The following is a 27,908-nucleotide window of genomic DNA, read 5'->3' as shown; positions in this document are numbered from 1 at the left end:
TCCACATTCAGATATAAATTAATGACTTTGCACCAGTCTGTCAGTCGCCACACCTCCTCTCTGCATTCTCTATGTATGATTCATTGTTCTTTCTGTAGAGACCAACCACAGTAATGTCATCAGCAAACTTTATGATGTGGTTTGAACTGTGAGCTGCCTCAGTCGTGAGTCAGCAAAGTGAACAGCAGTGAACTGAGTGCTCTGGAGTGCTCCAGTGTTCTGGTTGATGGTGTTAGAGATGATGTTCTGACTGAGGTCTCTCAGTGAGAAAGTCCAGGATCCAATTGCAGAGGAAAGTGTTTAGGCCCAGCAAACTCAGCTTTCCAATCAGATGCTGAGGAATGATGGTACTGAATGCTGAACTGATGTCTATAAACAGCATCCTAACATAAGTGTCCTTTTTCTCGAGATGAATAAGTGCCAGATGAAGAATGGTGGCTATGGTGTCATGTTTGAAGCAGTTGAAGCAATATTCAAACTGCAGAGGGTCCAGTGGACACAGCTGGGTCTTGATGTGCCTCACTACAAGCTTCTCAAAGCACTTCATGATGATGGGTGTGAGTGTGTTGGGTTGGTAGTCATTGAGGGAAAACACTGGAGAATTCTTTGGGATGAGGACAGTGGGTGTGGCCTTGAAACATGCTGGAACAATGGCTTAGTGAGATGTTGAAGATGTCTTTGAGAACATCATCTAGCTGATCTGCAATTTCTCATTATAAATTATGCTCTAGAAGGCGCCCTCACACTGCATATTATTATGTGTTTGCCTTGCTTCAACAGCCTGCTTCATTTTATGAGTTATCTATCTAATCTGTTAAAACAGGAAAAGACAAACACATAGTGTGCATCAAGTACTCAGCACTAAAATTAAGAACCTATGGCATATTAAGATAAGCTGCATTAAAAATGGGGAAAACACAATGCCTAAAACTCTGTGCCAAGCTCTGGGCCCTGGGGCCATAGCAGTCAGTCTGCAAGTAGTAGCAGTGCCATGGATGCATCTGAGACTGTTAAAAGCAAACCTTGCTCAGAGCAGTACCCAGGAATAACTTGATAAACTTCTGAGGTAACTTTACTCAAATTTGTGAATTCTCATTTTTCTTTTGAATATTGAAACCCAGTCAACCCAAGAAATCAACTCTACCCTCGTATTTTCTGCCACTTTTCCAGTATAGCACAATAGCAAAATGTGGTGAAATAGCTAAAATGCAGGTAGCGTAACTGAACACATTTGGACAGTCCAGAACTGCTGTTTGGAAAAGAAATGCAACAGTCAAAGATCCCCTGCTGCAAAACTGCCCCCTCTGTGCCTAGTTCTGAGTGACTGGGCCTTTTTACACCCTGCATTGACATGGGATTAGGAGATTGGATTATGTTTGGTTTTCACTTAAAACGTGATGTGAAAAGTGACTCAAACCAGCGATCTTCTGAACAGTATACCTAAGTGCTAAGGGGTGAAACACTTCTCTGACATGCGATAGTAGGACTCAAGTGCAGAACAGTAGAGGCTTGCAATGCAAGGATCAAACCAGCAACACCAGGTATTGAGGGTGAGTGCATTACCACTGAACTACTGCAGCAATGCTGGAGAGACAGCAGCGTTGATAAACAAGAGGGGAGAGGACAAAGGAGCCAATACAAAAAGGTTGTAGAAGCTGGGAGTTATGACTTGAAAAGGACTGAGGTGGCTTGGCCAAGAGACACACGCATATAACAGCATGAACTCAAGACTGAGCACAGAACGGCATGTGAGCAGCCCTTAAGTAGGGTGCATGCAGCTGTTGCTTCTTAGCCCTAATTACCACCTTGTGGTGCCTTGTCTCTGTCTAGCTGCTGGAGGTGCCCTAGCACAAGACTGGAACTTTACAGAATGTAAGGAAATCCAGGTGTAAACACAAGGTGTTTTTACTAGCCTGTCAAAGCAATCACCAAAAAAGCCTTCTGTCATCTTAAAAATATAGCTAAAACCAAAGGTTTGGTGTCCCGGTAAGACCTAGGGAAGCTCATCCAGTTTTATCTCCAGTGGGATCGACTACTGTAATGGTCTTTTAAATGGACTTCCCAAAAAAAAAATAAAAAATAATAATAATAATAATTAACTACAGTTTGGAAAATAAAAAAAAATGACTCACAACACACTACAGCTCATTTAGAATGCTGCTCCTACGAGTTTATCCCAGGACTAAAAGAACAGAGCACATTACACCAGTTCTAAAATCTTTAAACTGGCTCCCAATCTATGAATCACTGAATGGTTTAGACCCAGAATAGATCTCTTATATATTTAAAGACTATAAACCAAGTAGGTATCTTAAATCCATGGATACAGAATACAGCATTTAGCTGTTATGCTGCTACAACTGGAACTGCAAGATCTCAGATGTGCACTAATGTAACAATTTTCAGGTTCAGGTCACAAACATTTCTCTTTTTATATGCCTATGATTGATGATGATGTGCCTGTAAATTCTTTTACACTTAATTTTTTCTGCACTTTGGCTCTCTCTTAATTCCCTTTTGTGTTTTACCATATTCTTATGGAACTTTATCTTCTATAAGCTAATTTAATTGCTCTTAAGTATATCTTTGCCTTAATTCCTTGTTATATTTTACCTTATACTTTCTTTGAATTATACTTTTTGTCCAATTTTATAATTCCATGTACTTTGTTTTAATTCCTTGTTCTTAATGTTTAATTTTAAATTTTGATTTATATGACATCTAATCGTTCTTCTAAGCAACTGTTTGGAGGTTTTAAAAGGTTTGCTAGCACAGGTATGCCAAAGATTGATTAACAGCTTAGAGGCTAGTATTACTTCAAAATAATCAATGCCTACTGTTCAGTGGGTTGTGGCTCTTCCTCACTCAGGGTGCTGGAAATGACTTGAGTACATCTAAATGCTGCCTCCAGAGGTTCCCCCTTTCAGCCAGTTTTGAAGGCAGTGTAGATTCCAGGCTCCACTCCTCATGGGCCAAAACACTGCAGACTTCAGTTTTCTCACTGTCTCGTTAAACACACCTGATTTAATCCATCAGCTAATTAGCAAGGCCTTCATGAACTGGATTCAGTATGCTAGATGAGGGTAAACACTAACCTCTGCAGCACTTTGGCCTGGAAGGTCCCCAGTATGCCTAGTGTAGATGCATTCTTCACTGCCTTAAATGTCCCATTATCCTTTGTGTCAGCACTGATGCAGTTAGGAAAAAATATCAGATAAAAACAGCACATGAACAGTGGAGGAGAGTTTTGTTTACAAGTACAGTATTTTTTTCTGGGTTAGAAAAAGTTCAGCATGCTAGCCTTCTGTGTAAAAAACTGCTAATGTCTAATGCTAAAACTAGCAGTGAGCTGTCATACACCATATGGACAAAAGTATTGGGACACCACTCCTAATTATTGAGTTCAGGTGTTTGAACTATGTCTATTGCTAACAGTTTGATAAAATTAAGCACATAGCCTTGCAGCCTCGATAGACAAACACTGGCAGTAGAATGGGACGTACGGATGACCTCAGTGACTTTAAACATGAAACTGTCACAGGATACCACCTCTGCCACAAGTCAGTTTGTGAATTTTCTGTCCTGCTAGATCTGCCCCTGTCAACTGTAAGTGCTATTATTGTGAAATGTAAGCAGCTAGGAACAACAACAGCTTAGCCACAAAAGTGCTGAAGTGCACACTGCCTATCCTCTGTTGTATCACTCACTAAAGAGTTCCAAATTGACTCTGGAAGCAACATCTGCAGAAGAATTGCATGTTTTACAAAATGGGTTTCCTTGGCTAAGCAGCTACACACAAGCCTAAGATCAAAAGGCAATGCCAAAAATAACCCTTTTTTGTTTTGTTTTTTTGTTTACTTTCAAGAAGTAAATTCAACATATTTTAATAAATGCAAAGAAGAACACTGTTGATCGCCATTTGATTTTTGTCCTTTTGTCACCCCAATATATTCAGTAGGTCTAACTTGGCCACCCCATTGTGAAAGTTTAGGCTAGGTCCTTGAATGGAGGAACGATCAAGAGGAATCTCTTTTTCCACCAGTCATTGTACAATATGTAGTCAAACAGTTATGCACCTCACTTATGTCAGCATGATACAAGTACACTAGCAACACCTTTTTTACACAGCTAGGATATCATAGCGACAACCTAGCAACCACCTGGAAAAACACTACTAACTATCTACCAACCACTCGGAACACCATTGTATCTCCATAAAAACACTCCAGCAACAACCTTAAATACAACTGCTTAACAACACCCAACAATTAGCTGGAGTCCCATAGCAACTGACTAATAAAACCTCAGCAACCACTTAGCAACACCTCGGCAACCACATGGAATGCCATCCCAACCACACTATCAACTACCTAGCAGCAATCAACCAATGAAAATAATCCCTTAAATGTAAAATAACCTTAAAACAACTGGGCACAGCATAACACAGCATAAACAACCCTCTACATTTAACCATTAGATATAGAATGTGTGTAGTAAATAGAATAGATATAGAATGTGTATATAGAAGTATGTAGTAAAAATTTGGACCTGTTAGTGGATACTGAACATTTAAAAGGTTAAGCTGGGCAGGTTTATGGGGCCTAGGGTCAAGTTAATCTACCCCTGCATGGCATGTATCTGGCTTTGTGCTTGCTGAGGATCATTTTTCAGCAGAAAGGGCTGTGTGGTTTTCAACTCGTTAAATTCTTAGAACTAAACAGAGCACAGAGAGGAACTGAGTGTTAAGAAATTTTCCTGATAGACAAAGTTTGTGCCTCATCATAAGCATCAAAACCATTGACTCTGCATCTCTGAACTGAAGCAGGCATTGGCAGGTGAGTCATTTTCATTCAAACATAAACCAGATGTTCTTTATGCTGGTTTTATTAAGTTTTAATGATGTAAATTGCTGTTGTGTATAAATGTGCTATATGAATAGATAAATATATTTTATGCCCAACAGCCAATGAGAAGTGCTCTTTAGCATACAAAATCAGAATATACAGACTACAATTACATGTTTTTGCTGTGTCTCTATTGGGGAGATCAACATCAGCTTCTCAGTTTGTCTCTGCACAGTTGAGTTTGACTTCATTTATTTGATTCAGATGTGAGAGCTCAACAGTAGAGCTGCCAAATTTCAGTGTATAGTGCAGCAGTGCTATAAAACTCACAATACATATCCTATATGTATAACAAGTTGGATGTAAACATTTGTGCTCCCCTAGTCAAATCACAATGTTTCATTGATTTAGTCGACAATAAGCTAACACATCCTCTACAGAGAACACACTGTTGCAGATTTTAATGCACAATTACTGTCTACTTGCTGAATTTAACATGAATTAAATAAAATAAATAAAACATCTTGTATAAACTGTGCAAACGTTATGTCAAATTATATATCTTTTTCCTAAAAGGAAAACTTAACAAATACATAACAATTTGCACAAATAAATCATATTTAATTTAAAATATTTCAAAAAATTGAATAGACAGAACTTTTGTTTGCTCCTTTCTCATCAGTACTCAACAGAACTACACTTATCTGTGTTTAATATACAAAATCAAGAGGCATCATGAATTGAACCACAACAACAGAACCAAAACATGCTGAACATGAGTACACACACTACCCTAGGAATCACACTATGGATTCACCATCTTTCAATGCAGTGTGTATTTTCTATGCAGTAACTAATGTGATCATCATTGTCCTGGGTGTTGCTGGAAATGGTTTGGTGATCTGCACTGCAGTCTTTACTCAAATATTTAAAAAAGCATTTTTCTGAACAGTGAAGTTCCACTGAGGAGAGCTTTGTCAGATAAGGGCAATGCATGGGAGTTGTAGCACAGCAAGCTCTACTTTGTTATGTGGTGAAAACATTAAACATAACTTTTTTTCAAATAAGTTTGACAGCTGCATTTTCCTACTCAGGCAGGGGTTTAGTGGTGATCAGTCTGAATTATTAAATTTTCTCTCTTGAGGAAGAAAGGAGGGGAATCAGCAGCTCTTTTTCTGTTCTTTGAATCCACAACTCTAATGTAGTAATAGAGATGATTTGGATGGATTTATATGTAATTGCTTAGGGAAGATTTTGGAAGGAAAATTTCATAAAGTTAACACCAACTTTTTACTCATATGGAGCTCTGAGGTTACTTGCTAACATAAATTGCATGCTACTAACTTAGTGATTCAAAGCTGGGCCAAAGAACTTTCACTAATCTCTTGTGTTAGATCCAGATACTTTCTGCATAAACATTTGTGTTAAAAATATATAATCATTCTGTTGAAATTTTACTTGACCTCAGCTTCTGTGTATTTGTTGTTGTTTTTTTTTTTTTTTTTTTGCTAAATTTGAACCAATAAGGCTGCTCTCTGCAAACTGCTTAGGAGCAGATAACACAAAAAGCAGTGCAATGAAATATTAATGATTTTCCTGGAGCATAGCAAATTGATCAAATGAAAACCATCACTGAGTAACCCTGAGTGGTGAGCTCAAAGATTTTCTTTTATTATAGATTCAAATGTATTCAGTGACAAACTCAATTCCAAAATAAGTTGCAGCAGTAACTAAAACGCAAATAATAACATAAAACATTTGTGAATCTATTTTAAGCTGTATTCGAACCAAAACAGTACAAAGACAAGATATTTAATGTTTTATTTTATCAACATCATTGTTTGGCTCATTCTGAAATTGAAAAATGCAACACCTCACAAACATGTTGGGACAATATAAGACAAAAAATATTGTGAAATATTTCAAAAACATTTTAAACAGTTTTGAATATAAAAGGAGCATCCAGTAAAGTCAAGTGCTTTATGAGCAAGGTTGGGTTGAGGCTCACCACTTTGCCAAAATGCATCAGCAACAAATCCAACAGTTTAAAAAGTAACATTCCCTCAGCAAAAGATAGAAGAGAATTATGGTCAAAAGCTACAAATAAATGCCCGTGACCTTTGACATTTCAAATAGCACTACATTAAAACTAACTTGTTTTTGTGATGGATATCACCCAATTTGCTCAGGAATACTTTGACAAACTGTTGTCAATAAACACCATCTGTACCTGCATCCATAAACACAATGCACAGTGGAAGTCATATGTCAATAGTGTTCAGAAACACCACTGACTTCTCTGGGCTTGAGGTCACCTGAAATGGCCTGATGCACCTTGAAAATGTGCATTGTGGTCAAGTCAACCTTTCAGATTGTTTATGGAAATAACTGATGTTGTGCTCCCTAAAACAAAAAAAGTAAAGGACCATCCTGATTGTTAGCAGCAGAATGTTCAAAAGCCTGTCATAGCATGAGGGGATATTCTTTGGTATCCTGCCAAATGCACCCATGTTTATTTCAACATGACAACACCAAGCCACATTCTGCTTGACTTACAACAGCATGGTTGCATAATCAGTGAAAGCTGGGGCACTAAACTGGCCTGCCTGCAGACCAGAACTCTCTGATTTAAAATAGTATAAATATGTAATAAATATATCTTATTAAGCTGAAAATATGACATCAAAAGCGTCAATATGGTTGTACAGCTGATGACTTGTATAACAGAAGAATAGCAAACAATTCTGCCATCCAAAATAGATAGTTTGAGTCTTCAGTCCCCAGATGATTATTAAATGCTGTTATAAGGGCAGATGATGTAACACACTAAACATGCTCCCAGCTTTTTTGCAACATGTTGCAGGCATCAAATATGCATATATTTGCCAAAACAATGAAGTTCATTTAAAATGTATGTGTTTAAGTATGCCAAATTCTCATTATATCTAATGCTTTATGTGTCAATATTACAAATCAATATGATAAGCATAAATACTGTCATATAGTATCTTGTACATCTGCAGTGTAGACAAATTCATTGCAAATTACAGTGGCAGTTTTTATTTCTCTCTGTTTGTCATTGAAATTATTCTATGATCTGCATGCTGCTAAAATAGTTTAGCAAAATACCTGGTCCCAATTTATATTGTTTATTATAACTGTGTAATTACACATTAACAATGCATGCAAAACAATGTAAGTACTAGAAATGAACCTCCTGTTACAGATGGATTATTTTAATACAGATGATGCAAATACATATGTATTAGCAAATACACAAATGTACAGTATCTCACAAAAGTGAGTACACCCCTCACATTTCTGCAAATATTTTATTATATCTTTTCATGGGACAAGACTATAGAAATGAAACTTATGTATATAACTTATAACTTATGTATATAACTTAAAGTAGTCTGTGTACAGCTTGTATAGCAGTATAGATTTACTGTCCTCTGAAAATAACTCAACACACAGCCATTAATGTGTAAATAGCTGGCAACACAAGTGAGTACACCTCACAGTGAACATGTCCAAATTGTTGTCATCTTGCAGTTATCATCTTGGAGGTGTGTTTGGGGTTGTTATTGTGTTGGAAAACTGCCATGCGGCACAGTTACCGAAGGGAGGGGATCATGCTCTGCCTCAGAATGTCACAGTGCCTGTTGGAATTCATGTGTCCCTCAATGAACCGCGGCTCCCCCAGTGCCGGCAGCACTCATGCAGCCCCAGACCATCATGCAACCACCATGCTTTGCTGTAGGCAAGAGACAGTTGTCTTGGTACTCCTCACCAGGGCACCACCACACATGCTGGACACCATCTGAGCCAAACAAGTTTATCTTGGTCTCTTCAGACCACAGGACATGGTTCCAGTAATCCATGTTCTTGGACTGCTTGTCTTCAGCAAACTGTTTGCAGGCTTTCTTGTATGTCAGCTAAAGAAGAGGCTTCCTTCTGGGACGATGGCCATGCAGACCAAGTTGATGCATTGTGTGGCATATTGTCTGAGCACTTACAGGCTGACCTCCCACTTCTTCAACCTCTGCAGCAATGCTGGCAGCACTTATGTGTCTATTTTTTGAAGCCAACCTCTGGATATGAAGCTGAACACATGGACTCAACTTCTTTGGTCGACCCTGCCGAGGCCCATTCCGAGTGGAAACTGTCCTGGAAAACCACTGTATGACCTTGGCCACCATGCTATAGCTCAGTTTTAGGGTGTTAGCAATCTTCTTATAGCCTAGGCTGTCTTTGTGGAGAGCAACAATTCTATTTCTCACATCCTCAGAAAGTTTTTTGCCATTGTGGTGCTATGTTGAATATACAGTGGCCAGTATGAGAGAATTGTACCCAAAACACCAAATTTAACAGCCCTACTCCCCATTCATACCTGGAAGCTTGTAAGTCTAACGAGTCACATGACACTAGGGAGGGACAATGACACAGTTGGGCACAATTTGGACATGTTCACTGTGAGGTGAACTCACTGTTGTTGCCAGCTATTTAGACATTCATGGCTGGGTGTTGAATTATTTTCAGAGGACAGTAAATCTATACTTGTGCTATATAAATAAACTTGTAGAAATAAGGCACCATTTATCTTTCCCCTCATTTAGACAGCTAATGAGAGTAGTGGTCTTTTAATAAAAAAAAACAACACCCAGAAAATTACCTTTTCTTCATAAGATTAAGCTAGGGCAGGATTATGGGGCCCGAGGTCAAGTTAAAGTTAATTTCTCACAGAACTCTATGTGGTTTCCAACTTGTTAAATTCTTAGAACTACAGTTACCACAGAGAAGAACTGAATGTTACACAATTTCCCTGAGACATAAAGTTTGTCATCATCAGCTCTGCAGCCATTGACAGGTAAGTCGTTTCCATTCAAATACAAACCTGATGTTGTTTATGCCAGTTTTATTTTGCTTTTACTGATGTAAATTGCCTTTGTGTATAAAATGTGCAGTAAAAGTAGACTTTTCCTCACCTTGCTAATATGATGCCCAGTGGCCAAAGAGAAGTGCTCTTTAGCATACCTTTCAGAATATACAGAATACAATCAAGATTTTTATGTTATTCCTGTCTATAAAAGGGAAAGACTGGACAACACTGGACAGCTTATCTATTTATCTCTGCACAGTTGAATTTGACTTGGGTTATTTGATTCAGATGTGAGAGTTCAGCAGTACAGATACCAACTTTCAGTGCATAGTGTAGCAATCCTGTAAATTTCACATTATATACCTTACAAGTGTACAATCATATGCGCCCCAGTTTGTGTGCCCCTAATCCAATGAGGTTTTGTTGATTTCCTAAGGGGAAAATAACACACTTCTGCACATTTTAATGCACAGTATTTCACTGAATTTATCATACTGGCAAAAATGTGAGCTGTGCATAACGTAGGGCACATTGTTTTCCAATCCAAGTTAAACTCTTCAAACAAATAAACATTTGCCAAAAAGTGTGTGCCTTGTAGAGGATGTGTTAACTACCAACAAACCAATTAAATTCTCATTTTTTATCAGTAGGCAAGAGAAGCACACTTTTCTATTTGTGTTTGCTGCACAGAATCAAGAGGCATCATGAATTCGACTGCAGGGACAGAGACAGAATATGTTGACTACAAGAACTACACCACATGTTTCTCATCTTCCAGGGATACAATGTGTATTTCTTATGCAGTGGCAAAAGTGATCATCTCTGTCCTGCGTGTTGCTGGAAATAGTTTGGTGATCTGGATTGCTGGATTTAAGGTGAAGAAGTCAGTCGTCACCACCTGGTACCTGAGGCTGGGAGTGTCTGACTTCATGTTCTGCTGCACTCTGCCCTTCAGGGTTGTCTATGGGGTTGAAAAAGAGTGGTTCTTCAGGTGCTTCATGTGCAAGTTCAATTACTTCATGATGTGGCTCAACATGTACAGCAGCATCTTTCCTCCTCATCATCATCAGTGTGGACCGCTGTGTATTTGTTATGTTTCCTGTGTGGGCTCAGAACAAGCGCACCAAAAGAAACGCTTTAGTGATAGTCATACTAGCTTGGATCATTGCAGCAACATTAAGTGCACCATCGGCTGTTTTTCGAGACATTCGTTATGATCACTACTACCAGACTACAATATGTATTAAATCTTGAAACCTGCCTTCTTGTACAAATTTTGCATTCCACCCTCAGTGGTGCAGCGGTAACAGACCAAAACGTAACCACTGCATCATTTAAGGTGGAAAGGAAAATCTGAAGAAGTCAACTTGTATTTTCTGCCACTTTTCCAGTGTAGCACAACAGCAAAATGTGGTGAAATAGCTAAAATGCAGGTAGCGTAACTGAACACATTTGAATTGTCTAGAACTGCTGTTTGGAAAAGAAATGCAATGCTCAGAGATCCCCTGCTGCAATACTGTCCCTCTGTGCCTGAGTTCTGAGTGACTGGGCCTTTTTACACCCTGCATTAACATGTGATTACGGGACTGGATCATATTTGGTTTTCACTTAAATACATGATGTGACAAGCGACTCACCCCCTGTGCTGATCAAACCAGCGATCTTCTGGACAGTATACAGAAGTGCTATAGGGGTGAACTACTAGTCTGCCATGAGACGGTAGGACTCAAGTACAGAACAGCAAAGGCTCGAAGGAAAGCAGGAATAGAGGAAAAACAAAGACTCGCTAAGCAAAGATCAGGTAGAGAGGGTGAGTACATTACCACTGAACTGCTGCAGCAATGCTGGAGGGAAGCTCACAGAGGGGTTGATAAACAAGAGGGGAGAGGACAAAGGCCAAACAAAAGAAATGCCAGGACAGCATCATCAAACAAAAGAGGGCTTCTACAAACTTCAGCGGACAGGAGTCAGGACAGGAGTGGTAGAAGCTGGGAGTTTTAACTCGAAAAGGACAGAGGTCCCAAGTTACTAACTCCAGAAAGTAAGAGATACCCGATAATGACCAGCTTGGCCAAGATACACACGCACATAGCAGTACAGACTCAAGACTGAGCACAGCACGACATGTGAGCACTCCTCTAGGCTTCCAACCACATTTGGAAGAGGTCAAAGGCGGATCTTGAGTACCTTACACAATCCTAAATGGGAAGCTATATTGTTATATAGATAGAATGACATGAGTGGAAATGAGTCTGCTGAGCACTGACATAATAATAGAATGAGAAAATAAACAAGGAAAGGAAAGATGAAGCATATACCAGGATGTAATTCCCCGAACCAAGAACCGTCTTGCACTCCAGGCCAATGAAAGTATGCACGCTGAGCTTGTATTGTAATGGGGAAAAAGTGATCAAATGTAAAACAGAAATGACATATGTGCAGACATCATTTCTATATGGGAAAATTACAGTCGGCCAAAGTTTATCCAGATACATTAACATGAAACATATATTAATGGAATAAGCTTACTGTCTCACTAACCCAGCAGTCGCTTTATTGGATAGTGTGAAACATTTAAGTCTTTAATAGAATAAAGTCCTCTTTCAGCGTTTCTCTGAAGCCAACCTACATGTGCCCATCCTCAGTGTGTATGTCTGAGATGCTAAAATAACAACATCATTTCATTTTGTCATGTTGGTCTGCATCCTGTAGTGAATGAAAATATCATGGATGGAGTCATGAAGTTACTTCGATAGCAGGTGGAAAGTTTTGTAAATTACGCCTTTCAATTCAGCCACTGCTAACGTAGCTAAGACTGTTGAATCAGAGTTGGATGTTACTGTTAATCTAAATGGAGCCTCATCTAGAAGAAATGTCAGGACAATCTTTCATATTAGATACTATTTGTAACAAATGAGCAAAGATTTGTTGACTTGGTGTTTGTTATTTTTCCTAAAGACACACAGTTATGTCTGGTTTTCTCATTAGATAATTACAGTCTCAATGTGACTCACTGTGTCAAAGTTTGGAGTATATAAATAACTGAATGTGCCACAATTTCCTGAGTTTGATAAGGACATAACAGTTCTTTGACAACAAAGATAAGAGATTCAGCATTAATGAATAACTCATTTCTCAGGCTCCAAAAACCAAACACCAAGTCTGAAATCTTGGTGTTCTAATAGACTTAGAAGTCCCATTCACTAGCCTGTCAAAGCACATGAATTAACTACAGTTTGGAAAATAAAATGAATCACAAAAAACTACAGCTCGTTCAGAATGCTGCTGCTATCCCAGGACTAAAAAAAAAATACAATCAAGATTTTTATGTTATTCCTGTCTATAAAAGGGAAAGACTGGACAACACTGGACAGCTTATCTATTTATCTCTGCACAGTTGAATTTGACTTGGGTTATTTGATTCAGATGTGAGAGTTCAGCAGTACAGATACCAACTTTCAGTGCATAGTGTAGCAATCCTGTAAATTTCACATTATATACCTTACAAGTGTACAATCATATGCGCCCCAGTTTGTGTGCCCCTAATCCAATGAGGTTTTGTTGATTTCCTAATGGGAAAATAACACAATTCTGCACATTTTAATGCACAGTTTCTGTTTATTTCACTGAATTTATCACACTGGCAAAAATGTGAGCTGTGCATAACGTAGGGCACATTGTTTTCCAATCCAAGTTAAACTCTTCAAACAAATAAACATTTGCCAAAAAGTGTGTGCCTTGTAGAGGATGTATTAACTACCAACAAACCAATTAAATTCTCATTTCTTATCAGTAGGCAAGAGAAGCACACTTTTCTATTTGTGTTTGCTGCACAGAATCAAGAGGCATCATGAATTCGACTGCAGGGACAGAGACAGAATATGTTGACTACAAGAACTACACCACATGTTTCTCATCTTGCAGGGATACAATGTGTATTTCTTATGCAGTGGCAAAAGTGATCATCTGTGTCCTGCGTGTTGCTGGAAATGGTTTGGTGATCTGGATTGCAGGATTTAAGGTGAAGAAGTCAGTCGTCACCACCTGGTACCTGAGGCTGGGAGTGTCTGACTTCATGTTCTGCTGCACTCTGCCCTTCAGGGTTGTCTATGGGGTTGAAAAAGAGTGGTTCTTCAGGTGCTTCATGTGCAAGTTCAATTACTTCATGATGTGGCTCAACATGTACAGCAGCATCTTTCCTCCTCATCATCATCAGGGTGGACCGCTGTGTATTTGTTATGTTTCCTGTGTGGGCTCAGAACAAGCGCACCAAAAGAAACGCTTTAGTGATAGTCATACTAGCTTGGATCATTGCAGCAACATTAAGTGCACCATCGGCTGTTTTTCGAGACATTCATTATGATCACTACTACCAGACTACAATATGTATTAAATCTTGAAACCTGCCTTCTTGTACAAATTTTGCATTCCACCCTCAGTGGTGCAGCGGTAACAGACCAAAACGTAACCACTGCATCATTTAAGGTGGAAAGGAAAATCTGAGGAAGTCAACTTGTATTTTCTGCCACTTTTCCAGTGTAGCACAACAGCAAAATGTGGTGAAATAGCTAAAATGCAGGTAGCGTAACTGAACACATTTGAATTGTCTAGAACTGCTGTTTGGAAAAGAAATGCAATGCTCAGAGATCCCCTGCTGCAATACTGTCCCTCTGTGCCTGAGTTCTGAGTGACTGGGCTTTTTACACCCTGCATTAACATGTGATTAGGGGACTGGATCATATTTGGTTTTCACTTAAATACATGATGTGACAAGCGACTCACCCCCTGTGCTGATCAAACCAGCGATCTTCTGGACAGTATACAGAAGTGCTATAGGGGTGAACTACTAGTCTGCCATGAGACGGTAGGACTCAAGTACAGAACAGCAAAGGCTCGAAGGAAAGCAGGAATAGAGGAAAAACAAAGACTCGCTAAGCAAAGATCAGGTAGAGAGGGTGAGTACATTACCACTGAACTGCTGCAGCAATGCTGGAGGGAAGCTCACAGAGGGGTTGATAAACAAGAGGGGAGAGGACAAAGGCCAAACAAAAGAAATGCCAGGACAGCATCATCAAACAAAAGAGGGCTTCTACAAACTTCAGCGGACAGGAGTCAGGACAGGAGTGGTAGAAGCTGGGAGTTTTAACTCGAAAAGGACAGAGGTCCCAAGTTACTAACTCCAGAAAGTAAGAGATACCCGATAATGACCAGCTTGGCCAAGATACACACGCACATAGCAGCTCAGACTCAAGACTGAGCACAGCACGACATGTGAGCACTCCTCTAGGCTTCCAACCACATTTGGAAGAGGTCAAAGGCGGATCTTGAGTACGTTACACAATCCTAAATGGGAAGCTATATTGTTATTTAGATAGAATGACATGAGTGGAAATGAGTCTGCTGAGCACTGACATAATAATAGAATGAGAAAATAAACAAGGAAAGGAAAGATGAAGCATATACCAGGATGTAATTCCCCGAACCAAGAACCTTTTTGCACTCCAGGCCAATGAAAGTATGCACGCTGAGCTTGTATCGTAATGGGGAAAAAGTGATCAAATGTAAAACAGAAATGACATATGTGCAGACATCATTTCTATGTGGGAAAATTACAGTCGGCCAAAGTTTATCCAGATACATTAACATGAAACATATATTAATGGGATAGGCTTACTGTCTCACTAACCCAGCAGTCGCTTTATTGGGTAGTGTGACACATTTAAGTCTTTAATAGAATAAAGTCCTCTTTCAGCGTTTCTCTGAAGCCAACCTACATGTGCCCATCCTCAGTGTGTATGTCTGAGATGCTAACATAACAACATCAGTTCATTTTGTCATGTTGGTCTGCATCCTGTAGTGAATGAAAATATCATGGATGGAGTCATGATGTTACTTCGATAGCAGGTGGAAAGTTTTGTAAATTACGCCTTTCAATTCAGCCACTGCTAATGTAGCTAAGACTGTTGAATCAGAGTTGGATATTACTGTTAATCTAAATGGAGCCTCATCTAGAAGAAATGTCAGGACAATCTTTCATATTAGATACTATTTGTAACAAATGAGCAAAGATTTGTTGACTTGGTGTTTGTTATTTTTCCTAAAGACACACAGTTATGTCTGGTTTTCTCATTAGATAATTACAGTCTCAATGTGACTCACTGTGTCAAAGTTTGGAGTATATAAATAACTGAATGTGCCACAATTTCCTCAGTTTGATAAGGACATAACAGTTCTTTGACAACAAAGATAAGAGATTCAGCATTAATGAATAACTCATTTCTCAGGCTCTAAAAACCAAAGACCAAGTCTGAAATCTTGGTGTTCTAATAGACTTAGAAGTCCCATTCACTAGCCTGTCAAAGCAATCACCAAAGTAGCCTTCTGTCATCTTAGAAATATAATTAAAATCAAGGGTTGGTGTCCTGGTAAGACCTAGGGAAGCTCATCCAGCTTTATCTCCAGTAAGATGGACTACTGTAACAATCTCTTAAATGGACTTCCTAAAACATGAATTAACTACAGTTTGGAAAATAAAATGAATCACAAAAAACAACAGCTCGTTCAGAATGCTGCTGCTATCCCAGGACTAAAAAAAAGAGCACATTACGCCAGTTCTAAAATCTTTAAACTGGCTCCGAGTTGGTTACGGCATAGCTTTTAAAGTACTGCTACTAGTTTTTAAATCACTGAATGGTTTAGACCTAGAATATATCTCTTATATACTTAAAGAGTATAAACCAAATAGGTATCTTAGATCTATGGATACAAGTCAGGTAATAGAGGCCAGAGTTCAAATGAAACACAGTGAAGCAGCATTTAGCTGTTATACTGCTACAACTGGAACTGCAAGATCTCAGATGTGTACTACTGTAACAATTTTCAGGTTCAGGTCACAAACATTTCTCTTTTTATGTGCTTATGATTGATGATCATGTGCCTATGAAATCTTTTACACTTTATTTTTTCTGTCCCTTTGCCTTTTTCTTCATTGACAATGCAACAGAATCCAGATGCTCGCGGTGTAAAAGGGCGAAAGGTAGTTTAATGGAGTTAAGCAAAAGCGGAGTCAAAAAACAAGCATGGGTCAAAACCAAACAGCAACTACAAAACACAACGATGATCATATCACCGTGTGAACGAAACCAAGGGGCTAGACAAAAGGGCAGGTCAACAAACAGTCCAAAAGGTCAAAAACACAGATTAGCAAAATAACCGGCAACAGTATCCAAAAAGGGGTAAGGCAAAAAGGTAGAGTCGAGAAAGGGAACCAAAGGTCAAAAACACAGTAGACAAAAGGTCAGAAATAACGCTCGGTAAGTTTGTAAAGAAGCAATACCTCGCACTGAACTTTACTAAAGCCCGAGCTTATAATCTATGCTATCCTGATCATATGATCTTCAAACACAGGTGCAAATAGTTAATACTCCAGAGAACGAGAGCGCTGATAGGAGCGCGAGATATGGTCAGAAGTCATGTGATCCCCCCGAGGATTGTGGGTATTGGAGTCGGAGTTGGACCTCTATGGCAATCTGCTTTCTCCTTGTGTCGTTGAATCACACTCTCGATGCATTGGTGTGTCTCCTCCCACACCTGTTCAATCCGATTCATCCATTGGTCCACTGCAGGCACGTCCGTTAGAGCACCCGTCCAAGGTGCTAAGGGGGGTTAATATCATAGAATACACTGGAAAGGGGTCATATCTGTAGTAGAGCTGGTTAGAGAATTTTGTGCGATCTCTGCCCATATTAAGTGTTCTGCCCAGTCTAAGGGGTTCTCATAACAGAAAACTCTCAAAAACACATTGTCCATTTGTTTGTGGGTGATACCCTGAGGAAAGGCTAACTGAAACCCCAATATGTTCGAAAAAGGCGGCCCATACCTGGGAGGTGAATTGAGGGCCCCGATCGGATACTATATCCTCCGGGATGCCAAAGAAACGAAACACCTGATGAAACCTGATGAAGTCTGAGAAGTTTGAAATGCACTAGGTATTGCCGCAAAAGGCACAAACATCACTCCGTGGGAAAACCGGTCTACTACTGTTAATATGGTGGTATATCCCTGCGAAACGGGTAAATCAGTGACAAAATCCATCACGAGGTGGGACCAGGGTCTGTTGGGCACTGGTAAGGGCACCAGTTTCCCAGCAGGTAGCGTCTTTGGTGTCTTGCACTGTAAACGACTGAGCAGAAGGAAACAAAAAGGTGAATGTCTTTAATTATTGATTCCCACCAGTAGCGATGTGACAGGAGTTTCAGTGTACGGGTTTCACCCGGATGTCCGGAGGTGAGAGAAGAATGAGCCCATGTTATGAGCTGGATACGGAAAGCCTCTGGAACATACAGTTTATCTGTAGGGCACTGAGTGGGAATTTCTCGGTTAACGAGGGCCCTTTTGATGTCTTCATCGATCTGCCAGCGAATGGAAGAAATGGCGATTTCTGGGGGTAGTATGTTTTTGGACGAGTCCGTTTCTAAGGGGTTCTTATCTCCTTCGTAGATTCTGGAAAGCACATCAGCTTTGGTATTACAGGAACCAGGTCTAAAAGTTATGTTAAAATGGAATCTAGCAAAGAAAAGCGACCACCGGGCTTGTCGGGCATTAATTCTTTTGGCAGTGCGGAGGTATTCAAGGTTCTTATGGTCTGTTATGACTGTAAAAGGAAAATTGGCTCCCCCGAGCCAATGACGCCACTCCTCCAGTGCGAGCTTAACCGCCAAAAGTTCACGGTCCCCGATGCCATAATTTCTTTCGACGGCGGACAACTTATGGGAAAAGAAAGCTATGGGGTGTAGCTTTTGTGGGGATCCTGTCCTTTGTGATAGTACAGCCCCAACTCCGGTTTCTGAGGCATCAACCTCCACTATGAACGCTGCGTGGGGTCGGGGTGTTTCAAAATGGGGGCTGTGGTGAATGCTTCTTTAAGTCTCTGAAATGCACTTTCTGCAGAGTCATTCCACACGATCCTCTTAGGACTACCCTTTAATAAGGTGATTAAGGGAGAGACTATGGTGCTAAAGTTCCTAATAAAATGGTGATAAAAATTAGCAAACCCCAAAAATCTCTGAAGGTCCCTCACAGAGGTGGGTGTGGGCCAGTAAGCTAGTGCCTCCACCTTGTTGTCATCCATAGTGACTCCTTGAGGGCTAATGATATATCCTAGAAAGGCTACGGACTGCAAATGAAATTCACATTTTTCCGCTTTCAAGAATAAATTATTCTCAAGGAGTTTTTGGAGAACTGAGCGAACATGTTTCACATGTGTATCTAGATCAGGCGAGTAAACTAGGATGTCATCTAAGTAAGCGATTACAAACTGACCTAACATGTCTCTGAGGGTGTCATTGATGAATGCTTGGAACACCGAGGGGGTGATAGAGAGCCGAAGGGCATCACCTGGTATTCATAGTGCCCCCTGGTGGTCAAAAATGCTGTTTTCCATTCGTCTCCCTTACGCACTCTGATCAAGTTGTAAGCAATACGTAAATCTAGCTTAGTGAAGAATTTAGCCCCTTTGAGTTGTTCTAGTGCTACCGGCACTAATGGAAGCAGATAGGGATAGGCTTTTGAAATCTGATTAAGGGCCCTATAATCAATGCATGGGCAAAGTCCTCCATCTTTCTTTTTAATGAAAAAGAAACTAGAAGCGATGGGGGATGTAGAGGGCCGGATGAAGCCTTGTTCTAGGGCCTCCTGAATGTAAATATCAAGAGCTTTTTGTTCTTCCTGTGTCAGTGGGTAGACTCGTGCTTTGAGAAAAATGGAATCTTCGACCAGATCGATAGCACAGTCGTAGGATCTATGCAGGGGGTAATTTGGTGGCATTTTTCTTGTTGAAAACTTCCTTCAGATCATCATATTCGGGGGGAATCTCAATGAGAGTGTCAGCGTTGGGGCTTTCAATAGAGGTGGACAAAAGGGATATGGATGGAGTGATTAAGCAAGAATGGGCACAGTAGTCCGACCATTTGGTAATGGTGTGTTCGGGCCAAGATATTACAGGATTATGTCTCTCTAAACACGGAAGTCCTAAAATGATTTCAAATTCTGATTGGTCTAGAGCTAAAAAGGACAGGCACTGATCTGTAGCGCCACCGGTTGCGTGACTCGGGAGATGGTACCCAGACCCACTGGTCCTCCATCCAGCGCTGCCACTTTGAGTTGAGTCTCGAGGGACTTCACTGGTATCTGTAGCTGCTCCACGAGTTTGGCGTGAATGAAGTTCCCCTCTGCTCCCGAGTCGATCAGAGCTGAAATGATAAGAGAATGGGGATGACAGTACATAATGGCGGTCAACCCCTTTGTGGGAACACTCACCACATTAGTTCACTCCACGTGCTGTCCAGGGGTCAGCGCCTTTGTTTTTTGTGGGTGGGTTCTGCACTCACGAACTAGGTGTCCCGCCTTGCCACAGAACAAACAAAGATGGTTCTGCAAACGGTGCTGCCTTTCTTCTGGGGATAGCCACGAAGAGTCACATTGCATGGGTTCTGTGGACTCTGGATGCTCTGGAAGAACCCTTCCCCGAGGCATTCCCCTTCTCTGTTCACGTGTAATCTTCGGTTTTGAGCGAGAGTGTAACATGTGATCCAGTTTAATGGCTAACGTAATGAGTTGGTCGAGGGTCAGATCATCATCCTTACTAGCAAGTTCGTTTAAGAGTTCAGTATTCAAGCCTTGACGAAACATCATTAATAACGCCGCCTCATTCCACCCGCTACTAGCAGCGAGAGATCGAAACTCCAGTGAGTAATCCACTACAAAGCGCGATCCCTGACGTAGCTTACATAACAACTCCCCGCTTACTTTCCCTTCATAAGGATGATCGAACACAGTCTTGAATTGTGTGATGAGTTGGGCGTAAGTCATGTGGTGAATAGTAGTCCAACTAGCTGTGGCCCATTCTAAGGCTTTTCCGGTTAAACAGGATACAACAAAAGATATTTTAGCTGGATCTGAGCTAGGAGGGGAATTTTCAAAAAACACAGAACATTGTAATAAAAAACTTCGTAAAGTTTAATTCAATTTTAAATTTTGATTTATATGACATCTAATTGTTCTCCTAAGCAACTGTTTGGAGGTTTTAAAAGGTTTGCTAGCACAGGTATACCAAAAATTTATTAACAGCTTAGAAGCTGGTATTACTTCAAAGTAATCAATGGCTGCTATTCAGTGGGTTGTTGCTCTTCCTCACTTAAGGTGCTGGAAATGACTTGAGTACATCTAAATGTACACATACAATGCTGCCTCCAGAGCTTCCTCCATTCAGCCAGTTTTGAAGGCAGTGAAGATTCACGGCTCCACTCCTCATGGGCTAAATCAGATTTCACACTGCCTCATTAAACACACCTCAATCCATCAGCTAATTAGCAAGGCCTTCATCAACTGGATCCAGAATGCCAGATGGGGGTAAACACTAATCTCTGCAGCACTTTGGCCTGGAAGGTCCCCATTATGCCTAGTGTAGAAGCATTCTTTGCTGCCTTTAATGTCCCATTATCCTTTGTGTCAGCACTGATGCAGTTAGGAAAAAATATCAGATAAAAACAGCACATGCACAGTGGAGGAGAGTTTTGTTTACAAGTAGAGTACTTTTTCTTGGTTACAAAAAGTTTAGCTTGCTAGTCTTCTGTGTAAAAGACTGCTTTTTCTGAATAAAAAAATGATAATGTCTAACATTAAAAACTAACAGTAAGCTGTCATATACTATATGGACAAAAGTATTGGGACACCCCTCCTAATTATTGAGTTCAGGTGTTTCAGCCACACTCATTGCTAACAGGTGGATAAAATTAAGCACATAGCCTTGAGGTCTCGATAGACAAACATTGGCAGTAGAATGGGTCACACTGATGAGCTCAGTGACTTTAAACATGGCACTGTCACAGGATGCCACCTCTGCCACAAGTCAGTTGGAGAAATTTCTGTCCTGCTGTCAACTGTAAATGCTGTTACTGTGAAATGGAAGCAGTTAGGAGTAACAACAGGTCAGTCACAAAGCTTTAGACCATGCAAACTCACAGAGTGGGGCAACGAAGTGCTGAAGTGCACAGTGCCTTCTTCTTTTGTATCACTCACTAAAGAGTTCGAAATGGCCTCTGGAAGCGACATCAGCAAAAGTAGCCTCACGAAATGCATTTCCATGGTTGTGCAGCTACACACAAGCATTAGATCTAAAGCATTAGATCACAAGCATTGGGGGGAGTTAAGGACGCCTCCACTGGACTCTGGAGCAGTGGAAATGTATTCTTTTTAATGATGAATCACGCTTCTCTATCTGGCAGTCTGATGGATGAGTCTGGGTTTGGCGAATGCCAGGAGAACATTACCTGTCTGACTGCATTGTAACAACTGTAAAATTTGGTGGAAGAGGGATAATGCTACGGGCTTGTTTTTCAGGGTTTGGCCCCTTAGTTCCAGGGAAGGGAAATCTTAATGCTTCAGCAGACCAAGACATTTTGGACAATTGTATACTTAATATTTGTGTGCTTTTATTTTATACTTTGCTGTCTGGCTGCTTTATCAGTAGGATAATGAGCTACATGTAGTGTGGGTAGCCTAACTTTTAATGTTAACATTAAATATTTTCTTAGTGTTAATGCACTGATAAAAGCAATGCATTTAATTTACTTGATTCAAATGTTTTCATAATTAGCTCATGATGCAAAAACAGAAAATAAAATTTTAGTTTACTTTTCAGTAAATTCAATGCATTTTAATATTTGCAACGAAGAACATTGTTGACCACTTTTTTTTATTTTTGTCCTTTTAGCACCACAATAATTTCAATATGTCTAACTTGGCCAACCCATTGTGAAAGTTTGGGCTAGGCCAGGGCTCAGCAACATGTGGCTCTGGAGCTGTATGCAGCCCTTTTACTGCCCTGTTGCAGCTCCAAAGCAGAATTAGATTTTTAGGTAAAAATAAAATAAACCTCCTTTGCAGTAAAATAAAGCTCTGCTTTCAACACAGTTTTAACAATAAATAGTCTTAAACGCTGGACTTAATGTATAACTGCTAATTCACCCTTTAACCCTGAAGGCTGGCACGCAGATTGCTGGTCACCATAGCAACAATATCAATCTGGCCTAATAGCTAAAAAAAGGCAAAGAGAGAGATTTAAGACGAACATTGATAATTTGGTGACAAAAATACTTATTTGCGTTTTTAAGATCTCAGCTGGTTTCCTGATAGGTTTAATCTGCAGCAAGAAACTATCAAACAATAAAAAGTTGTGAAGGTGAAGTCAGCTTCTTGTTCAAATTTTTCTGTTCCACCTTAAATAGGGCAACAGTTCTGGTGCCTTAGGCACCATTTAAGGTGGAACAGGAAAATTCTAACAAAAAGATGGAGAATGAAAAGCTGACTTAAGCCTTGTAAAAAGATAAACGTTGAGAGACATTTACAAGGAACTATTCTACTTTTGCGAAAATATTTTTCACTGGAGATGCAAGAAAATTGGATATAGCTGAGCTAAAGCTTAATGTAGAGCAAAGTGAGTCTGCATTTTCATTTATATTATATTTTTAGTCTACAGTTACAGCCAAGATGGTAAAATGAACATAAAATGTTGCGGCTCCCAAAGTGGTTTAATATGTGTTGAAAGGACAAAATGGATCTCCTCACAGAACTCTTCAATTTAAAACCTATGTCTTATTAACCAGAAAATATGACATAAAAATCTACAATATGGTTGTACAGCTGAAGACTTGTATAACAGAAGAATGGCAAAAAAAATTCTGCTTTCAAAAATAGATCAGCTTATGTCTTCAGGTGCCTTTATCTTTTTTTCAGAGATTTTTTGTAGGCTTCAAATTTAGAACATGTATATATTTACAAAAACAATTCAAAACACAGTTCACTTAAGATGTATATCTCAAATATGCCAAGTTCTCATGATATCTAATGCTTTATATGTCAATACAACACAAATCATTAGCAGAAAAACTGCCATATATTTATTCCTTATAAATGTGCAGTGTAGACACAAATTCATTACACATTACAATATCAATTTTTATTCCTTTCTGCTAGTCACTGAAATTATTATTTTGATCTGCATGCTGCTAAAATATTTTAGCAAAATACCTGGTCCCAGTTTATACTGTCTCTAATAACTGTGCAATTACACATTAACAATGCATGCAAAAACAATGTAACTACTAGTAATGTATCCCCTGTTACAGACAGATTATTTTAGTGCAGATGGTGTGAATACATATTTAACAGCAATTACACAAATGTATGTTTCATAACTAAAACAGCATATTTTCCTCTTGTGTAATTACACATGTTTAATAGAGAAAGTGATTTTTCTTCTTCCAACAGGCCTTTTCTGATTGTAACAGGTGTGTAATTACCTATAACGTAAGTACTTACAGTGCATCTGCACAGGAATTACCATATTCAGTCCACAAGTTAAAGTTTGTAAGTGGACAGTTCATGTGTCTTTTAGGTACAGTGAAATTACAGACTGGTAATCCAGTTATACAGCACATAGATTTTAATGAATTGCATACATTTACTTTTAAAGGTGTGTTCCTATATGAATACCATCACATTGCAGAATTGATTAAAGCTAAATATTTGATAGATCTCAGGAATTCTACTACAGCTGGCTAAATATTAGGAAAATTGCTGTATCCTGTGCAGATGCAGTGTTACAATTAGAAAAGTCTTATTAGAAAAAACCTGTTCACTCTATCACACAAGCAATTACATGACAGAAAATATCCTACTACAACTATCAATACACACTTGTGTAATTACACAAATAAAAAACTGAAATCGATACATGTGTATTTACATAAGCTGCACTTCTGTAATCTATTTGTAGTAAAGTAATTCTTTTGCACAAAAGATATTCATCTGTAGCACTGGCATTCAATGAACACCTCCTCTTGCACCCCAACTTGAAGCATAGCCACAAGTCTGCCAGACCATCACAAGTGGTTTTACTGTCATAAGTAGTGTCAGCAGCTGTCTAAGCATTTCCGGTAACACTTTACTGTAGGGCACTGTTTGGAAAGCTGTATGTCACCTACATAAGCCCTTCATGACAACTGAGAGAAACATAAACATTTATAAATGCTTATTCCAAAAGGCATCAGCTGTCATAAAGACTGCTTTGGTCAACTTTGATGCCAAGTTGGCATAATAACTATGTCAAGTTACATCGTTTTTGATGATATTATATTGTGTCATGACATTTTCTGGTGTAAAATAACATAGCATGTTATCACAACTTACTTTGTAGCCCTTTCTCTTTTTTGGTATGTCAGTGTGGTGTAATGCTGATAATGTGAAATAGCTTGCCAAATGAGGCAGTTGGTAAAACTGAACAAAAGTGAGAGTTTTAAAAAGATCTCAAGAACTTTGAAGAGTAACAGTGACATGTAAATCTTCTGTGTAATAAACAGAAGTTTTGTATAGTGAATAAATTCAGTGAAGATTTTGACATTAATGTTTTTACCATGTTAATGACAGAGTTCCAATGCCAATTGCACTATATTTTTGTAAAATGGCTGCAGGAATTCACTTCTTTTCAGCCACACAAGCAGTAATGAGATTGCACACTGATGTTGGGCAATTGAGCCTGACATTAATCAAAGAAAAGGGTCTACATAGAAAATGAAATACAATTCCTGTGAATAGAATTTGATGTACAATTGTATTCTATCATGGATTGTTTTGATTGCTGAGGGTCATAATACATAAAGTTTGTCCCTGATCATCAGCTCTGCAGCTCCGGACTGAAGGAGCAATTAACAGATAAGCCATTTTCTTTCAAATAGAAACCTGTTTTTTTTTATGCCAGTTTTATTTAGCTTTTATTTATGGAAATTACTAAAATGTGCTGTATAAATAGACTTGACTCACCTATATGATGCCTGATGGCCAATGAGAGTAGTGGTCTTTAACATACAAAATCAACCTTGTGTACCAAAAACATTCAGAATATACAGAATACAATCAAGATTTTTATGTTGCTCCTGTCTATAAAGGAGATGGACTGGACAACACTGGACATCATCAGCTTGTCTATTTATTTCAGAACAACTGAATTTGACTTGGGTTATTTGATTCAGATGTGACAGTTCAGTAGTACAAATGCCAAATTGCAATGCATAGTGGAGCAATGGAATAAATTTCACATTTTATACCTTATAAGTGTATACAGTCATATGCAAAAGTTTGTGCACCCCTCGTCAAATGAGGTTTTGTTGAGTTTTTGAGTGAAAGTAACACACCTCTGCATTTAAATGCACATTTATTTTCAAAATTTAAACCAATTTCATCTCTTCACAAATTTGGCAAAAATGTGTGTGCCTTGTAGAGGATGTGTTAACTTGCAACAAACCAATAATATGCTCCTTTCTTTTCAGTAGTCAACAGAAACACACTTTAATATTTGTGTTTGCTGTACGGAATAAAGAGGCATCATGAATGCATCCCCTGTAATGGGAAGAGAATATCATGACTACAAACCCGCACCATATGTTCCTCATCTTGCAGGGATGCAATGTGTATTTTTTATGCAGTAAGTCATGTGATCATCTTCATCCTGGGTTTTGCTGGAAATGGTTTGGTGATCTGGATTGCAGGATTTAAGGCAAAGAAGTCAGTGAACACCACCTGGTACCTGAGCCTGGCCGTGTCTGACTTCATATTCTGCTCCACTCTGCCCTTCAGCGTTTCCTATATGGTCAAAAACGCTCCATATGCAAGTTTAATAACTTCATGATATGGCTCAACATGTACAGCAGCATCTTCCTCCTCATCATCATCAGTATGGGCCGCTGTGTGCTTGTTATGTTTCCTGTGTGGGCTCAGAACAAGCGCACTGTAAGAAAGTCTTCTGTGATAGTCACGCTAGCTTGGATGATCTCTGCAGCATTAAATGCACCATGGTCTCTTTTCCAAGAAATTCGTTAAGATCACTACAGCCAGAAAACAGTTTGTAGGTCCAATTACAATAATGTAGAACACTTCACTGCTGGCATAGCCTGCAGTTTTGTTTTTTTATTTATGGTCCCGTTCATGTTCATTATAATTTGTTATATTTTCATCATTCGAAAGCTGAAATCCAACCAGACAGTAAAGTCCAAAAAGTCTTTTAAGATCATGACGGTGGTGATTGTTACTTTCTTGATCTGCTGGCTGCCATACCAAACTTTTTCTTTTGTGTTATTTTTCATGCCACCTAATGGTCCATTGGCCACTGCATTTGTATTTAGTCTCATTCTTGCCCATGCCAACAGCTGTCTGAACCCATTTCTTTGTGCATTCATGGGAAAAGACATTAAGGAGCACTGTTATGCTCTTTGGTCAAAAATTGAGAATGCAGTGAAAGAGGAGGAGGAGAACACTGTCCAAGGAACAGACACCTCAAGCAGTTTACCCAGAGCAATCACACCTTTCCACATAGCGCACCACACTTAATTATTCTAAACAGTAAACATCTTTCATTTAGATTGCCATTGCCGTGGTATTTTCCAAACAATGTGGAAAAAAATTAAGCTTATATTTTAAGTTATGCACTTGTCTGTGAGAGGACTGGCTAACTATCTCATGCGGTTCTATATGTGGCTAAATTTGTGTTAGTATTCTCCTTGTATAGTGAAAGTATGTCACTTTTGAAAGCTCTGAAAAATGAAAAGGTGATTGTTTTTTGTATTTTTTGAGTTAACTCATTTGAGGGCACCAGAGTTCATCAGTGTTCTTAAGTTAACAAAACATGGGTGAAGAAAGATGTTTTATAATTTTAATTTTAAGATGATCCCATTTTTAAAAGGGCAACCACTAGGGGTGATATTTGACACACATTGAGATATGCTCTGCATATTTTGGTGTTTTTCCTACTTTACATAGCCAATGATGTGCTTGTTAATTAGTTATTAAGTCATGTGTGTTTCATGAGACAAAACACAAAAAATGCATAGTGTCTGGTCACCAGTACTAGGATTGGGAACCCCTGCTGTACTGCACAGAAGGGTCCTCCATCTCTAACTATCTGGATTTTAAAGTTTGAAAAGTTTTTTTTTTTTAATATTTCAATATTTTTTTTTAACATTAAGATTATTAATACTAGTTCTCGCTCTGCTTTGTTTTACCCCATTGTAACTTGCTTCTAATTATATTTGCTGCACTGTAAACTGTAATAAAATACAGTTTATTGGATG

The 27,908-nt window shown here is 39.2% G+C and overlaps 1 pseudogene; it reads left to right on the top strand.

Annotated features, from left to right (window-relative positions):
* Window positions 1–409: 409 nt before the first annotated feature.
* LOC118827068 lies at window positions 410–27,168 on the top strand (annotated as a pseudogene).
* Window positions 27,169–27,908: the final 740 nt, after the last annotated feature.

Source organism: Colossoma macropomum, unplaced genomic scaffold (genome assembly GCF_904425465.1).
Source record: "Colossoma macropomum unplaced genomic scaffold, Colossoma_macropomum, whole genome shotgun sequence".
Taxonomy (NCBI): domain Eukaryota; kingdom Metazoa; phylum Chordata; class Actinopteri; order Characiformes; family Serrasalmidae; genus Colossoma; species Colossoma macropomum.
This window is presented reverse-complemented; position numbering and strand designations above follow the sequence as displayed.